Raw genomic sequence first — 15,321 nt, forward strand, 5'->3', positions numbered from 1 at the left:
TTTCTTGCCAAGACCCATATTAATTTTCATTCATATTCAGTCAAGCATCTTCTGGCCCCCAATCCCAGCTGATGGACCATGTTGTGTCTAGCTGTCACTCACAGCGTACCACCCGGCCTCTTGGGCAGACAGGCTGGGCCTGTACAGTCTGAGAGCACAGGTATGCAGGTATGCTATGTCTTGGAACATTCAGGAAACTCAAAAGCACAAATTAGTAATATGTGTTCTTGCTCTTACACGTTCCAATGGAGACGTATCGAAAACTTAGATCACGTGAACACAGACTACAGGGGATCAGAGGGATATATAACACAGGAAAGACGGTGTATAGAGTAATTTACTATGACAAAGGATACAGGCCATGCTTTTGTTTGTTTTTATACACACAATAACCCATAATGACAAAGCAAAAATGTTTTTAGACATTTTCGCAAATGTATTCAAAATGAAAATAAAAAATACCTTATTTACATAAGTATTCAGACCCTTTGCTATGAGACTCAGGTGCATCCTATTTCCATTGATCATCCTTGAGATGTTTCTACAACTTGATTGGGGTCCACCTGTGGTAAATTCAATTGATTGGACAGGATTTGGAAAGGCACACACCTGTAGGAAGACACATTTCAGTTGAATGCATTCCGTTGTACAACTGACTAGGCCCTTTCCCTTTCCCCAACTGACCTTTTCCCTGTCTATATAAGGTCCCACAGTTGACAATGCATGTCAGAGCAAAAACCAAGCCATGAGGTCGAAGGAATCGTCTGTAGAACTCCGAGACAGAATTGTGTCGAGGCCCAGATCTGGGGAAGGGTACCAAAAATTGTATGCAGCTTTGAAGGTCCCTAAGAACACAGTGACCTCAATCATTCTTCAATGGAAGAAGTTTGGAACCACCAAGACTCTTCCTAGAGTTGGCCACCCGGCCAAACTGAGCAATCGGGGGAGAAGGGCCTTGGTCAGGGAGATGACCAAGAACCCGATGGTCACTCTGACAGAGCTCCAGAGTTTCTCTGTGGAGATGGGAGAATCTTCCAAAAGTACAACCATCTCTGCAGCACTCAACCAATCAGGCCTTTATGGTAGAGTGGCCAGACGGAAGTCACTCCTCAGTAAAAGGCACATGACAGCCCACTTGAAGTTTGCCAAAAGGCACCTTAAGACTCTCAGACCATGAGTCTGGAGGAAACCTGGCACCATTCCGACTGTGAAGCATGGTGGTGGTATTATCATGCTGTGGGGATGTTTTTCAGAGCAGGGACTGGGAGACTACTCAGGATCGAGAGAAAGATGAACGGAGCAAAGTACAGAGAGATCCTTAATGAAATCCTGTTACAGAGCACTCAAGACCTCAAACTGGGGTGAAAAGTCCCCTTCCAACAGGACAACAACCCTAAGCACATAGCCAAGACAATGCAGGAGTGGCTTTGGAGTGGTCTTTGAATGTCCTTGAGAGGCCCAGCCAGAGCCAAGACTGGAACCCGATCTAACATCTCTGGAGAGACCTGAAAATAGCTGTGCAGCAAAGCTCCCCATCCAACCTGACAGAGATTGAGAGGATCTGCAGAAAGAATGGGACAAACTCCCTAAATGCAAGTGTGCCAAGCTCATATTGTCATTCCCAAGAAGACTTGAAGATGTGATGGCTGCCAAAGGTGCTTCAACAAACTACTGAGTAAAGGGTCTGAATACTAATGTAAATGTGATTTTTCAGTTGTTTTGTCATTATGGGGTATTGTGTGTAGATTGATGAGGAACACAATTAATTTAATCAATTTTAGAATACGGCTGTACATTTCTTGGAAAAAGTGAAGGGGTCTGAATACTTTCTGAATGCACTGAACATGATTAAATTGTTACCATTGACTTGCATTTGATTTGTACTATAAATGCTAAAAAGTCAGCATTTGAAACAGTGGCAAGGTGGAGAGAAACAAAATGGTGCGGTTTGAGGCCACGTGGTGGAGAGTGTAGCGGGCGCTGGAGATTGGGGTGTGAGAAGGGGTGATGTTGTGGACGTTTGTATGCTTCCGTATGTTATACTTTTTATTCAAAAATAAATCGTAATAAAAAATAAACCGTGGCAAGGTAAACAAAACCAAAGCATGGATTGCTGTCCATTGACTGCTTCCAGGGTAAGGAAACCAATATATAATTGTGTAATTTGGGTGAACTATCCATTTAATATTGAGGGGTGAAAAATGTCACCTAGTAACAGTAACAGGACCATCTAGTGGTCAGAACCTGGTAATAGCAGGATGTATAATGGTACATAATGTCACAGCCTGACCTTAGAGATCCTTTTTATGTCTCTATTTGGTTTGGTCAGGGTGTGATTTGGGGTGGGTATTCTATGTTCTATTATTTGTATTTCTATGTGTTGGCTGGGTAGGGTTCTCAATCAGGGACAACTGTCTATCGTTGTCTCTGATTGAGAACCATACTTAGGTAGCCCTTTTCCCACCTGTCTTTGTGGGAAGTTGACTTTGTTTACGGCACATAGCCTTTAGCTTCACGGTTTGTTTTGTAGTGTTTATTGTTTTGTTCGGCGTCTTGTCTAATAAAAATACCATGTACACTCACCACGCTGCACCTTGGTCCTCTTCCTTCAACAGCCGTGACACATAAACCTAACAACTTAATTGACTAATTTATTTGAATTGGTGAAATTAACCATCACCAAATTCCCTGGGAATACATTACATAGTATGTAGAAACAATACTCCAAGCTGCAGCGCCATATTACTTGTCAGACATAGAGAACGTATACTGTATATTGGTTGTCGGGTTGAAATTGGCGTGGGGAGTGGGGAATCTGTGGGTGACTTTTGACATTTTTATTTATTGAATATTATATGAATCCTATAAATTATAAGGGCAAATTTGTGTCCAATCAATAAACTTAATTTCTCAGACATCAAATTATATTTCCACAAAATAATGTTGCAGGAATGCTGAGCAGAGATAGTAGACTGTTATAATGACTGTTATAATGACTGAGCCTATGATCTCTGCTTGACCACCTTACTAAGGCTTGCTGCCCCTTAACCCTCTATTAGTGGTCCAGAGAAATAGTACTGACATCCTCACACTAACCACTGAAGACAGGTCAGCCTTAAAAAGGCAGGAATGGTGACATCACCCACCCGAACACAGAACAACAAAATAGGCCATAGCTGTTTAGTTCTTTAGGCTACAAATTAGACTCAATATGTCACAGAGCATCAAATCACAGAGACAGGGCTATGGAAATGAATGCTGACTGCACTGACTTCCTCTCTCCTCTTTTTTGTGCTTGTTTGGTTTATTCTGTTTTTGTCAGTGGGACACAGAATTTATACAAATTTGCATCAAAGTGGAAAATAAGGTATTGGGGGAGTATCGAGTGGAATGGATGAATTATGGAAGGAGCTGTATTATAAATGGGCCCTGTTTTCTCTCTCTCTCTCTCTCTCTCTCTCTCTCTCTCTCTCTCTCTCTCTCTCTCTCTCTCTCTCTCTCTCTCTCTCTCTCTCTCTCTCTCTCTCTCTCTCTCTCTCTCTCTCTCTCTCTCTCTCTCTCTCTCTCTCTCTCTCTCTCTCTCTCTCTCTCTCTCTCTCTCTCTCTCTCTCTCTCTCTCTCTCTCTCTCTCTCTCTCTCTCTCTCTCTCTCTCTCTCTCTCTCTCTCTCTCTCTCTCTCTCTCTCTCTCTCTCTCTCTCTCTCTCTCTCTCTCTCTCTCTCTCTCTCTGAGAGAGAGAGAGAGAGAGAGAGAGAGAGAGAGAGAGAGAGAGAGAGAAGTGGGACTATGTGGATGGTGAAGACACACAAAAAATATTTGTCATATAAATTATTCCTAACTACTTCCATTATCGCATATCAAAGCATCAATTAATTTTTCCAATGGCCTCTTGTGAACATTTGCATTGCAAGTGCAACAGCTCCTCTTCCATACAAAGAGGCACAGGCAGAATAGGCAGACTCCTCATGATGCTAACATTCTGTATCCATGAGTAGAGAGGCGACCATGACGATTCAAGGTTCTCAAATTTTAAATATTCGTTTTTTTTGTACGATTATTATACAAACGACAACATACAGACGCACACACACATCCACAACATCCCCCCTGCCCAGGTGGACCTGCTCATACCCCCATCTCTAACACCCGCATCGCTCTCTGCCTCAAACTGCACCATCTTGTTTCTCTCCGTAGCCGACGCACTTTCAACATTTAGATAATGAAGCATTTGACCTTTATATTGTGGTAACGACGGGGGACTGGTTCATTTGACCTTTCTATTGTGTTAACGACGGGGGACTGGTTCATTTGACCTTTCTATTGTGTTAACGACGGGGGACTGGTTCATTTGACCTTTCTATTGTGTTAACGACGGGGGACTGGTTCATTTGACCTTTCTATTGTGTTAACGACGGGGGACTGGTTCATTTGACCTTTCTATTGTGTTAACGACGGGGGACTGGTTCATTTGACCTATTGTGTTAACGACGGGGGACTGGTTCACTTGACCTTTCTATTGTGTTAACGACGGGGGACTGGTTCATTTTCGGTTTTTAAGTATACGTTTTTTTCCCAAGATGATTGACGAGATAAGTATCGTCCAACCCATCTCACTGCACCCTCGTGCCATGTGTTGAAACATTTCATATAAACCTTGAACCATGAAGTATACTAATTCATCACAAGATGTATTTCTATTTCTGATATCAGAACACTACTTATTTCATTTCATGTGAAACAAATAACAGTTGTAAAAAGATGTGGAAAAGAGAAGAGGGAGAAAGAAAGAAAGCCAGAGGAGTTGAGAGTAGGGCTAGGAAAAGAATGGGAGGGTTGGAAGAAAATAAAAGAGTGGGGGTGAGTATGGAAGAGAGAACAGAGAGAAAAGGGAGTGTCCCCCCTAAAGACCTCTTTCTCAGACCTCCAGTTAGTGACTAGAGGCTAAAAATATACTCTTCATGTTGAGCCACCCGGCTTCCCCAAACCATCTCAATAATTCACAGGCTACATGAGGGGAGGATCTCTGTAACACAATGCAGTACAATAACCCCAGGAACCAACAAAGACTTCACACAATGACCAACCGTCTCATTACAAACATAAAAGTGAAGGGAATGTGTATTTCATTGGTTGGGTTGGCTTCCCTTTCTTGGGCCTCTAAATGTGCACAGTGGAAGACTCAACCACATGAAGCAAGCCCAGACAGAATATCTCCTCCCATTCTGATGTAAACCATGCAGTGACTAAATGTGTGCTGCTGAAGAGGTAAAAAATATTGGTTTGGTTCTTTTCAGCTTTGTTAGATATACAGTGGGGCAAAAAAGTATTTAGTCAGCCACCAATTGTGCAAGTTCTCCCACTTAAAAAGATGAGAGAGGCCTGTAATTTTCATCATAGGTACACTTCAACTATGACAGACAAAATGAGAGAAGAAAATCCAGAAAATCACATTGTAAGATTTTTAATGAATTTATTTGCAAATTATGGTGGAAAATAATTATTTGGTCACCTACAAACAAGCAAGATTTCTGGCTCTCAGAGACCTGTAACTTCTTCTTTAAGAGGCTCCTCTGTCCTCCACTAGTTACCTGTATTAATGGCACATGTTTGAACTTGTTATCAGTATAAAAGACACCTGTCCACAACCTCAAACAGTCACACTCCGAACTCCATTATGGCCAAGACCAAAGAGCTGTCAAAGGACACCAGAAACAAAATTGTAGACCTGCACCAGGCTGGGAAGACTGAATCTGCAATAGGTAAGCAGCTTGGTTTGAAGAAATCAACTGTGGGAGCAATTATTAGGAAATGGAAGACATACAAGACCACTGATAATCTCCCTCGATCTGGGGCTCCACGCAAGATCTCACCCCGTGGGGTCAAAATGATCACAAGAACGGTGAGCAAAAATCCCAGAACCACACGGGGGGACCTAGTGAATGACCTGCAGAGAGCTGCGACCAAAGTAACAAAGCCTACCATCAGTAACAGACTACGCCGCCAGGGACTCAAATCCTGCAGTGCCAGACGTGTCTCCCTGCTTAAGCCAGTACATGTCCAGGCCCGTCTGAAGTTTGCTAGAGAGCATTTGGATGATCCAGAAGAAGATTGGGAGAATTTCATCTGACCATATGACACCAAAATAGACCTTTTTGGTCGTGTTTGGAGGACAAAGAATGCTGAGTTGCATCCAAAGAACACCATACCTTCTGTGAAGCATGGGGGTGGAAACATCATGCTTTGGGGCTGTTTTTCTGCAAAGGGACCAGGACGACTGATCCGTGTAAAGGAAAGAATGAATAGGGCCATGTATCTTGAGATTTTGAGCAAAAACCTCCTTCCATCAGCAAGGGCATTGAAGATGAAACATGGTTGGGTCTTCCAGCATGACAACGATCCCAAACACACCGCCCGGGCAACGAAGGAGTGGCTTCGTAAGAAGCATTTCAAGGTCCTGGAGTGGCCTAGCCAGTCTCTAGATCTCAACCCCATAGAAAATCTTTGGAGGGAGTTGTAAGTCCGTGTTGCCCAGCAACAGCCCCAAAACATCAATGCTCTAGAGGAGATCTGCATGGAGGAATGGGTCAAAATACCAGCAACAGTGTGTGAAAACCTTGTGAAGACTTACAGAAAACGTTTGACCTCTGTCATTGCCAACAAAGGGTATATAACAAAGTATTGAGATAAACTTTTGTTATTGACCAAATACTTATTTCCACCATAATTTGCAAATAAATTCATAAAAAATCCTACAATGTGATTTTCTGGATTTTTTTTCTCATTTTGTCTGTCATAGTTGAAGTGTACCTATGATGAAAATTACAGGCCTCTCATCTTTTTAAGTGGGAGAACTTGCACAATTGGTGGCTGACTAAATACTTTTTTGCCCCACTGTATATATATTCATTTGGAGAAGGGATGTTAAGTGTGTATGCTGTGGATCAGGTATGGGCTCAGAATAAGGCAGGTATAGGGCCAGAGTAAGTCGGGTGTGGTGCCAGAGTAAGTCTGGTGTGGGGCCAGAGTAAGTCGGGTGTGGGGCCAGAGTAAGTCGGGTGTGGGGCCAGAGTAAGTCGGGTGTGGGGCCAGAGTAAGTCGGGTGTGGGGCAAGAGTAAGTCAGGTGTGGGGCCAGAGTAAGTCAGGAATAGGGCCAGAGTAAGTCAGGCGTGGGTCCAGAGTAAGTCAGGTGTGGGGCCAGAGTAAGTCAGGTGTGGGGCCAGAGTAAGTCAGGTGTAGGGCCAGAGTAAGTCAGGTGTGGGGCGAGGGTAAGTCAGGTGTGGGGCCAGAGTAAGGCAGGTATGGGGCCAGAGTAAGGCAGGTATGGTAGGGGTTGGATGAGTGGGGAGTGAGTACATGTCCTAGGGCAGGCCGGGCATGTTCAGACACCTCCGAGGTCTGCAGTGGTTGGTCTGGCGCTGCTCTGTTGCATATCAACAACACCCTGCAACAGGATCTGAGGGCTAAATGCCTGTCACCACAGCTCTTCAGGGACATCCTGTCATGGTGCTCCCCTCGGGCCCCTGGGGACGTTCAGTTACCCTGACCTCACTCGTTGGGTCCTGGAGGGTGGGGGGAGGTCCTCTCCCTGTGCCCCCGTTCACCCCACTGTGAGTGAACACACCAGGCCAGGACTCATAGAGAAGCCCTATCCTGACACCCAACCCCAGCCAATCATAAGAAGCCAACAGTCCAAAGTGAAGTTCAAAGAGCCGAGCAGCACACACCAACACAGGAGATCAAATGGTTGCACCACCTCGACATCCAGCCCTGCAATTTGAGCCCTGCTCCGCTTTTAACACTGTGAAGGTCGATCACTGCACTAATATCAACGTCCTCCGAGACAAGTCTTCTCCTTCAACTCCCATTCCAAGAGAGGGCTAGTGACTATTACTAAATTGACTCAAAGATAGTTACCAAACAAGTGAGAAATGAGGCAAAACAAGGGGTTAGATTAAAAACTATCCCATCAAACCCTCAAAACACCAACAATTATTTTACCACTCTGGTGAAATAGTTGCTGAAGTGTAAAAGGGATCTATGAAAACGGACAGATTATGGACTGTGACTTTTACATGTTATACACTACATGACCAAATGTACACACTTCCTCGTCGAACATCTCATTCCAAAATCATGGGCATTAATATGGAGTTGGTTCCCCCTTTGCTGCTATAACAGCCTCCACTCTTCTGAAAAGGCTTTCCACTAGATGTTGGAACATTGCTGTGGGGACTTGCTTCCATTCAACCACAGGAACATTAGTGAGGTCGGGCACTGATGTTGGGTGATTAGGCCTGGCACGAAGTCGGTGTTCCAATTCATCCTAAAGGTGTTCGATAGGGATGAGGTCATGGTTCTGTGCAGGCCAGTCAAGTTCTTCCACACCGATCTAAAAAAAAAAAGAAACTGTTCTGCAAGGGCCTTTCCCAAACTGTTGCAACAAAGTTGGAAGCACAGAATTGTCTAGAATGTCATTGTATGCTGTAGTGTTACGATTTCCTTCACTGGAACTAAGGGGCCTAGCTTAAACCATGAAAAACAGCACCTGACCATTGTTCCTCCTCCACCAAACTCTACAGTTGGCACTATGCATTGGGGCAGGTAGTGTTCTCCTGGCAACCGCCAAGCCCAGATTTGTTCATCTGACTGCCAGATGGTGAGGCGTGATTCTTCACCCCAGAGAACGCTCCAAACCCATTTCATGAAGCTCCGATGAACGGTTCCTGTGCTGAAGTTGTTTCCAGAGGCAGTTTGGAACTCAGTAGTGAGTGTTGCAACCGAGGAAAGACGATTTTTACACGCTACACGCTTCATCACTCGGTGGTCCCGTTCTATGAGCTTGTGGGGCCTACCACTTTGCGGCCGGGCCATAGTTGTTCCTAGACGTTCCACTTCACAATAACAGCACAGTTGACCGGGGTAGTTCTAGCAGGGCAGAAATTTGTTGGAAAGGTGGCATCCTATGATGGCGCCACATTGAAAGTCACTGAGCTCTTCAGTAAGAGCATTCTACTGCCAATGTTTGTCTATGAAGATTGCATGGCTGTGTGTTCAATTTTACACACCTGTCAGCAACGGGTGTGGCTGAAATAGCCAAATCCACTCATTTGAAGGGGTGTCCACATACTTTTGTATATATAGGGTATTTGGAAATGCATTCCTATAACTATGTGCTCATTGTTATGCCGGCCTCTTTGGATTTACAATAACACACAGTAATGACACTTACTGGAAATGAGGGAAACGTTTTCATTTAAACAAGGAGAGGAGATAGTTTTATATTATTTCTCACGAGGGTTTTTAATGCCACTGCAATTATAACAGATGCCCCTTATCAGTGCTGCCTCAAATACATGATGGAGTTTGCCATCACACAATGACTGGGAAATGTACTTCAAAAGGCCAGAAGCATCTAATCTCCTCCACTCTCTCTACACGCTGCACACTGACTATGATAATAAGAGCCTGCCTTTCTGACGTTGTTAGGGATCTCAACCAAGTCTCTGTCTATCTCGTTGTACTGCAGTGTGAGAGAATCTCTGCAACAGTGGTACTGCATATCTGTTGAACACATCCCACTCTTATGTAAAAGCCCTATTTTACAACATTAAACACACACACGCGCGCGCACATGCATGCACTACCACAACTGACAGCCCAGTGACCTAGTTTCCCCGTGGCCCAGAAAGGGCAGGCATGACTCTCTCAGATCTGCTGCGGTCACAAAACCCTGCTGGGACCATCCATTCAGATGGCCAATGAATACACAGAGGACACGTCCACTATTTGAACCTCAACAGGAGGCACTGCACCTTTCCCTGAAACACACAACTCAGTGTGATGCAACATGGGCAATGTGTGATCCAGCAGCACTCTCTAACCCATATCCCCACATCCACACCCACAAAAAAAATGCTTTGATGTATCAAAGAAGACATGATGAACAGAGCATCCCCATAAAACATGAGACTGTGTGTTTGTGTGTGTGTGTTCATTGGAAGTGTTTGTGTGTGTGTCTGTGTATAGGGCCGGGACGATACTAAATTAAATCAAATCAAATGTTATTAGTCACATGCGCCGAATACAACAGTGAAATGCTTGCTTACAAGCCCCTAACCAACAATGCAGTTTAAAAATACAAATAAGAAATAAAAGGAACAAGTAATTAAAGAGCAGCAGTAAAATAACAATAGCGAGACTATATACAGAGGGTACCTGTACAGAGTCAATGTGTGGGGTCACCGGTTAGTCCAGGTAATTGAGGTAGTACATGTATGTACATGTAGGTAGAGTTATTAAAGTGACTACTACCAGTGTTGCGATACTCGTTAGTATCGTGGCAAGGAAACTTCTTTAGGAAAACAGCCCTAATGTCGGAAGCAAACATCATCATGTCGTCTTCCAGAGTTACATGTATTTATTTTCCAAGCTAAAGCACACAATATATATATTTTTAACCCCCTTTTATCTCCCCAATTTCGTGGTATCCAATTACAGTCTTGTCTCATCGCTGCAACTCCCGCACGGACTCGGAGAGGTGAAGGTCGAGAGCCACGCGTCCTCCGAAACACAACCCAACCAAGCCGCACTGCTTCTTGACACAACACACATCCAACCCAGAAGCCAGGAGCACCAATGTGTCGAAGGAAACACCGTACACCTGGCGACCTGGTCAGTGTGCACTGTGCCCGGCCCGCCACAGTAGTCGCTAGTGCGTGATGAGACAAGGATATCCCTGCCGGCCAAACCCCCCAAACCCAAACCCTAACCCGGACGACTCTGGACCAATTGTGCGCCGCCCCATGGGCCTCCGGTCGCAGACGGCTGCAAAGGAGCCTGGGCTCGAACCCAAAGCACACAATATTTTACATACAGCAGGTTTTTAACCTAATAGTCAGCCTGGTCTGATTTGTGTTTACATTTTTTAAATGGATTTTAAAAAATTAGTGATACTGGTATTGTCCCTATGTGTGTGTTTGTGTGTGTGCGCGAGTGTGAGTGCGAGCGTGTGTGTGCGCGTGCTCACGATAGCGTGTTTTTGTACTATACCGTAGGTTCCGTGTGAGCTGTAGGATGGCGTGTGGCAGTAAACAGCTAGGGCCAGGCAGCACAGAGAGCCTGTCCAGGTCTGTGTTTAGTCTGATGGAGGGCAGGTCGAGGACAGGCCTGTCATCAGAGGCACAGCTGCATGACGTGCTCCCCCTCCCCTCCCCATCGGCCCCCATGCCTCAGCTCTGTACCAGAGGTTCTCTGAACATGTGGAAATCACACTAGCTCATCAGAGGAAGATATAAGAGAAACATTGATAAATAGCATGGATAGCAAACAGAGATGCAGTTATATCCATGTAGATGAAAATATCGTCCGATTCCATACCAGCATGGGCCAAAAATATTTTTGGTATCTCCGAATGTTCTGGCAAATCGTCACAAAGCAACTTCACTGGAAGGAAGGATGTTTGATATGCTTTTTACGTTTGTAACACAAACCATTAGTGGGAAAATCATGTTGAAAGTGTCCATTTTAGGTACTTTTTAGACATATACGAGCCTCCTGTAAGACCCAATGGTCCGTGAACCGTACATGACACCAGTGGAGGCTGCTGAGGGGAGGACGGCTCATAATAATGGCTGGAACGGAGCAAATGGAATGGAATAAAACACCTGGAAACCACACGAGCACCGCCACACAGTGAATGTGAAAATGGATTCAAAGGGAAGTCCCTTTGCTGGTGATTTGCTGAATGTGCAATCCTACAGGAGGGCTGTGATTGGTTAATGACCTAGAATTGTCACGCCCTGACTTTAGCAAGCCTACCACGCTGCACCTTGGTCCGGTCATTTATCCTCCTCCGACGAGCGTATCAGAAGATCCCACCACCCACGGACCAAGCAGCGTGCCCCGGAGTGGAGGACATCATGGACATTGGAGGAGGTAAAGGAAGGGCATGAGAGCCTGCCGTGGAAACAGGCGGAAATACAATGAGGAGTTGGTCACGGTTCAAGTGCCACGTTTTCTGGTTCTGCGCACCGTGCCTTCAGTGCGCATCCACAGCCTGGTGCGCTCTGTGCAAGCTCCCCGCATTTGCCGTGCTAGAGTGGGCATTCAGCCAGGACGGATTGTGCCGGCTCAGCGCTCCTGGTCTCCAGTGCGCCTCCACGGCCCAGTATATCCCGCGCTGGCTCTACGCATTATGCCTCCAGTGCGCCTTCTTAGCCCAGTGCGTCCTGTGCCAGCTCTCCACACTCACCGAGCTAAAGTGGGTATCCAGCCAGGACGTGTTGTGGTAGCTCCATGTACCAGGCTTCCAGTACGTCTCCTCACTCCGGTGAGACCTGTTCTGGCTCCACGTATGAAGCCTCCAGTGATGATCCACGGCCCGGAGCCTGTAGTGAAGATCCACGGCCCGGAGCCTGTAGTGATGATCCACGGCCCGGAGCCTGTAGTGAAGATCCACGGCCCGGAGCCTGTAGTGAAGATCCACGGCCCGGAGCCTGTAGTGAAGATCCACGGCCCGGAGCCTGTAGTGATGATCCACGGCCCGGAGCCTGTAGTGATGATCCACGGCCCGGAGCCTCCAGCGACGGTCCCCACTCAGGAGCCTCCAGCGACGGTCCCCACTCAGGAGCCTCCAGCGACGGTCCCCACTCAGGAGCCTCCAGCAACGGTCGGCAGTCCAGAGCCTCCAGCAACGGTCGGCAGTCCAGAGCCTCCAGCAACGGTCGGCAGTCCAGAGCCTCCAGCAACGGTCGGCAGTCCAGAGCCTCCAGCAACGGTCGGCAGTCCAGAGCCTCCAGCAACGGTCGGCAGTCCAGAGCCTCCAGCAACGGTCGGCAGTCCAGAGCCTCCAGCAACGGTCGGCAGTCCAGAGCCTCCAGCAACGGTCGGCAGTCCAGAGCCTCCAGCAACGGTCGGCAGTCCAGAGCCTCCAGCAACGGTCGGCAGTCCAGAGCCTCCAGCAACGGTCGGCAGTCCAGAGCCTCCAGCAACGGTCGGCAGTCCAGAGCCTCCAGCAACGGTCGGCAGTCCAGAGCCTCCAGCAACGGTCGGTTCCTACGGCAACGATTCACGGTCCGGAGTCTCCGGCGACGATCCACGGTCCGGTTCCACAGAGGTGGAGGAATCAGTGTGCGGAGCGGGAGCTACGTTCCGAACCGGAGCCGCCACCGAGGATAGATGCCCACCCGGAACCTCCCCTATAGAGTCAGGTTCTGCGGCCGGAGTCCGCACCTTTGGGGGGGGGGTACTGTCACGCCCTGACCTTAGTCTTTTTATTTCTCCATTTTTGGTTAGGTCAGGTTGTATTAGGGTGGGCATTCTAGGTTTTCTGTTTCTATGTTGGTGTGTTTGATTCCCAATCGGAGGCAGCTGTCTATCGTTGCCTCTGATTGGGAATCAGATATGAGTTGTCAGTTTCCTTTTGGGTTTTGTGGGATCTTGTCTTTGTTTGTTGCTTTATGCATGACTAGCTTTACATTTGGTTTGTGTTTATTTGTTTTTTCCAAGTGTTACGTTTTCAAATGAAGAGAGAATGTACGCCTACCACGCTGCACCTTGGTCCGGTCATTTATCATCCGACGACGAGCGTAACAATAATGTACATTTCTATGTATAAAATGGATAACTTCTTTAAAAATAGCAGAGAGCCCACTCTGGAAATGTGATGTGTTTGAAGAGTATATTGTTTCAAACAATATGTCCAAACAATAATCAAAATCAAAATGGGCACTCTAATGTTGAATAATTGAAAAAAAAAATCAGAATATAGACATAATCCATATTTTAGAACACACTATAAAGAGTATTATGACACCACAATGTTGTCTGTACCATGTACCACGAGGCATGTATACAGTAAGTCTAAAAAGGCCCTAAAATGGCCACTTTAATCATGATTTTCTCAAAAACAACTTGTGATACAAATGTATGTATGTAATATCCTTCCTCCAAATGAGGTTTCTATGTGAAAATTGGCAGAATAATCTGTGATACCAAAAATATTTGCGGGGCCATGCCACCTTGGAATCGCCCAATATGTTAATGTAGGTTACTGAAAATAGAATGATGCAATCATGCTCATAAAACCACTGTGCTGAAATAGCTTTCATCGTCATCGGGATGTAGGGTTGTCTCAGATGGCACTGATGTCAGTCCTGTGTCCTAAACACACACCTACACACACACGCGCGAACACACAGCCATGGCTCCCAAACTCTCCTCTACTCTGACTAAATGTAAAAACATTGAAAGACAGTCATTTTCAGCCGTCACCGGCTCCATGAATCAATATTTCCACCTCGGTCCTTTATAACATACCTACATGTACACATTCCACTTGAAATGACAAGAAATATTGTACAATTACAGTAATATTATAATTAATATTATATCCACCTATTCTGTAACGTGCACATTCTCCCCTCTCACATCTTGAGACATTTCTACATTAATATCCCCTCCATCTAATTTAGCGTCAATTTGTGCAGACACAGTATTTTCTCATCCCAAACAAAAGGCTTGTGTCCCAGTGTGGCGCAGGGCGTGGAGCAGAGTGATGTTATCGAGGTCACTGTGATCTAATCAGGTGTGAATGAAAGCGCTTGGCAGCACTGCCGGGCCCGGCCTGTCGTCATCACTGGGTAGAGATGAGGGGAGAGGGAGAGAGGGGGAAAGACACACAAAGGGAGGAGTGTGGGGCTGTATCCAGCCAGTGCATCTCAGGGAGACATGTAGATGTAAGGCTCTGTGGGACACTAGGGGTTTAGCCGGCCTCTGCTGGGTGGCGAAGAGAGAAATCGCCATCCTTGGCAAGCGAGACAAGACAAAAGCCGAGGAGACTCAAATTAATCCGTTTCAAACTATTATGAGATCAGAATTGTTCTTGTATGTACCGTCCAATGATGCTAAATATATTTTACACATGTTTTTATTCAAAATAGTTGGGTAAGACATTTTAGATTATATTCTTCATTGTATACTCCAAAGTGTGTCATTAAAAAAAATACTGACTATATTTCGATGATAAAACTACTGGTGAGCAGATTCCTTCCTTTCACAAATACTAAACATCACCCCACTCTCTGCATAGGCTGCTCTGGTTGGCAGAGTAGCTGAACTCTCAGGATCATTTTTCAGAGCCAGTCTGTCACCCAAACACAGGCCCCACCCACACCAGTAGCCATTCAATAGAGAGGGCTCTACTTTCAATGGTCTGAACACTGCCCAATCACTGAGCCCTAGCCCCTGGCTCTCAAAGTCTCAGCCAATAACTGCTCTTCCTCTTTAACACATGACTAAATGTGCTCCTGTCCATCAACTGGT

General features: G+C 45.9%; 1 protein-coding gene across 1 annotated transcript in view; it reads right to left on the reverse strand.

Moving 5' to 3' along the window:
* LOC110535871 (nuclear receptor subfamily 6 group A member 1-A) overlaps positions 1-15,321 on the reverse strand; it is a 76,351-nt gene that overhangs the window by 38,572 nt on the left and 22,458 nt on the right. The gene's annotated exons all lie outside the window — the stretch shown is intronic.

Source organism: Oncorhynchus mykiss, chromosome 11 (genome assembly GCF_057628025.1).
Source record: "Oncorhynchus mykiss isolate SJ-2025 chromosome 11, ASM5762802v1, whole genome shotgun sequence".
Classification (NCBI taxonomy): domain Eukaryota; kingdom Metazoa; phylum Chordata; class Actinopteri; order Salmoniformes; family Salmonidae; genus Oncorhynchus; species Oncorhynchus mykiss.